This window comes from Condylura cristata, unplaced genomic scaffold (genome assembly GCF_000260355.1).
Source record: "Condylura cristata isolate star-nosed mole 26May11 unplaced genomic scaffold, ConCri1.0 scaffold00016, whole genome shotgun sequence".
Lineage (NCBI taxonomy): Eukaryota > Metazoa > Chordata > Mammalia > Eulipotyphla > Talpidae > Condylura > Condylura cristata.
In genome coordinates, this window is record NW_004567117.1 from 40,936,112 (window position 1) to 40,939,764 (window position 3,653).

Here is a 3,653-nt window from a genome sequence, read left to right on the forward strand (position 1 = left end):
GCCACCAGGGAGGGCCCGAATGATCCCTTTTTAAGGTTTCAGTCCTCAAGATTTTGGTATTTCAGTCTGTCAGATGAAAACATCTGCCATTAGTGTGAACTCAAGGGTAAATCTTGTGAAAAGGTTCAACCTTAGAGAGCGCATTTATTTTTATATGTATTTATAGAGTATTTGTGAAGCCATCATCAGTTGGAATTTAGAAATGCTCGAATCTTGGAAAAACTACAATGTAATCGAACTCTGTCCTATAACAGTTTTAAAGTTTTGTTGTGACTTTTGGTAAAAAGAATCCTTTATCTGTTGAATCTGTTGGTGGCATTTTGTTCACCCCCAGCTGGGGGATCTATTGAAATCTTTCTAGAACAAAGCACCCCAAAGCTCACACTTTGGTGTCTTCAGCTAATTGCAGCTATTGGAATTAAAACGCACAGGTGGGAAGACATTTAAATCAGTAACTGAAAAAGAAAGGGGGAGCTGCACGACTTTAAGAACATGAGAGGTCCCGATGGGTGTAAGGCTAAATTTTGAAATTCTGTAATTGTCTTTGAAGTTGAAAACTCATTGAAATATTGGAAACAACACTTTAAATTGTGGGCAGAATCTTTTGAATTAATTTTTAAATTGGAAACATTTATTTTTCTTACCAGAATAGAATAAAATTGTGCATAATTCAAATGCTGTGAAATATTCAAAAGACTCATAAGTTGAGATAACTTGTTGGACAAGCTTTGGTGTGTGAATAAATGTCTCTGAATAAAGACTGTACCTGCGACAATATTGGAGGTCATTTCAGTATGTGAAATACACACAGTTTGAATAGAGAATATTTCACAGGCTGCAGAATTTGTTGGGAACTTACCATGTACTTCAGCACTTGTGCAGAGACTATTTTCTCAATATTTTTAAATTTTAAAATAACAAAATGTAATTTTAAAGGTGACCTCTGGCAATTATATGAAAAAATTAAAAAAAATAAAATCATATTGACATTTGACATTTAAAAAAATTCTAGTAACAGATTTAAAGATGGTGTTCAGAAACACTTTAAATCACACAACAGTAAGTATGCACTTAATTTGTTATTTTTTCACTTCTCAGATATAAAAGAAACTTTCCCCCCAACATTTTGCCCAGTGTACACAGCTACAAGATATTGTAAAAGAGAATTTTATTTTTGAAACTAGCTTTTGTGTAGGACTATTTTAAAGGGCCACCAACGAATGCAAAAACTTCAGTAAAACCAGTTGACTAGTCATGAAAAAACTTCATATATCTATATTAGTAGTTTTAGTTATTTTGGGTCTCCTGTTCACTTTAGAACTGTCATGGTTTGCATACCTAATTACACAGGTCAGACTCTATAACTGACAACGTGGAAAAAGTTGTTTTATCCTGAAAGCATCAGGGAAGAAAGAAGAGATAAGGAAATTCCATGTAACACGTCAAATGGTCAACACACTGTCAAGAAAATGGCTTTTTAACATTCAGTTCTCTTCATGTCCGCGGTGGTGAAGGGTGAAGCATTTCGTTTTTGCCGTGTGAGGGTGTCTTTGGGTTGTCGTCTCAATGCTGACACCATGCAAAGTGTTGATGTCTACGTTTGAATTGATGAAAAGGCTGAGATAAAAGAACAACTCTAAGTAGAGCTGCGAATGGTTATTCACTGGAGAAAGATTCTGGAACCAGAGGTGTTTGGGAGTTCTTATATACCTCAGAAAGGCACAGGAATTTCCTCAGGGTAGGGAATGTGAAATTGATTCAAAATCGGTTTAGGTCTTCAGGAGCTTGGAGACAAACTCCAGGAAGCTGCAAACCAGGCACTAGACCTAGCTAAGGCACTGGAGAAATAGGGTAGATTGTGGAGAAATAGAATTTATTCCACGCGGACTGTTTCCCTTGTAAAATTTTACCTACAGATATAAGGTTTGTTGCAACTTCAAATCAAACTATTCATCTATCAAAACAAACATCTGTTCATATCACCTTCCACCAGATGGCGCTGTTCGTCGCACAGTCACCGCCTCTTTGGGTCTCAAAGTCTAGGTTGTTAGGTTGTACTAGCTTTTTTTTTTTAAGATTTATTTATTTATGCTTACAGAACTGGGGTACAGGACAGTAGTGAGGTGGGTGAGAGGATTCACCAGAGACAGAGTGGGGAGCAGAACAGGCAGGTCTGCCGGGCCATGTGAGTCACCTCCCGGGGCAGGGGATAGAACTCACACTCAAGTGGCTGTGCTAGCTGGCATTGCTGCTTCCTAACCCACTATGCCACCAGGGAGGGTGCGGAGGGCCCACCCTCCTCATTTTGATAATAAATATCAAATCTGTACTCTTTGATGAAGAACACAGATTTGGGGTTAATCTCACGTGCATGTAACTTGGGCACTCGTCTCTCTGGAGTGATCGAGACAGGCAGGGCCCTCAGCTAGGTGAACTGAGGACACTCAGTCTTTTTCTCATCTAGTCTCTTTCTGGCGCTGTGCCTTGAGTTCCAAGAATTGTGCCACTACTCAGGAGATATCTGTAATGTGAAGTTTTTAAAGCATTATTTAATGGGAGAGGCAGCTCATTAGCCGGAAAACACATAAGCATGGTTATCTGAGCAGTTCATTAACATTCTGTGACATCCTGGGTGAGGGTGTGCGTATCATAAACTCGAATAGACTGGAGAGGGTACTGAGAGCTGGGCAGAGGAGGTTTAAAATGAGAAAGGCATTTCCAAGAACAGGTGGCTAGGGGAGAAGACCTCATATTTTCAAAATTTGCTTGGATCTGGTTCTGTTGATAAGTTCATATTTTGAGAATCTCTAGATTCATGTATTTTGTCCATTTTGGGAATTTCTTAGTCACTGTCTCTTCAAATTTCTTTCTCATCTATTTTCTGCTTCTGTCATTAAGAGTAAACATGGCTTCTTATTCTAGTTGCTCGGTCTATTAAGCTTCCTTTTTATTTTCTACCTCCTATAGCTTTGTAGTTCATTTGCAGCTATTTCTTTCTTTCACTTTTATTCATGAATTCTTTTTTCAACTGTATCTAATTTAACCTGCTATTCATTTAAAAAAATTTCAATACTAATTTATTCATCTCTAAAATCTGTGTTAGGCTTCTTTTCAAATATGCCTGATCATATGTGATCTTTCTGCTTTGTTCCCTTTTGGGACTCTGACTTTTGTGCTTTGGGGGAACATTTCATACATAGTTTGATGTTCTACGTGGATGGTAATTCCCATAGCCAAAAATGCTGGGCTTCTTAGATGCCCCCAAATAGATGACTGGGCAAGAAGATGTGATTGTATTTACACAATGGAATGTTGTCAGCAATCAAAATGGATAAACATGGATGGAGCTGAAGGGATGATGATCAGCAAAATAAGCCAGAAAGAAAAAGAAAAATATCTAACTAACAGACTGACTTATAGGAGGAATGCAGAGAACACAAAAAAGGAATCAGAAGAAGAACTATAATAAAGTAAAAATCAAAATCATCAGGAAACTATAGACCAGAGACATTCTGGAGGGGGGAGGAGGGAGAAGGACCAGGACAGGGTGCATGGAGGAGTTGGGGTGGGGATTTCTCGGGGGAACCACACATCACACAAAAGTGAAGGATGATGTAAGGAATATATTATAAAAATTAAATAAAAAAAATGAT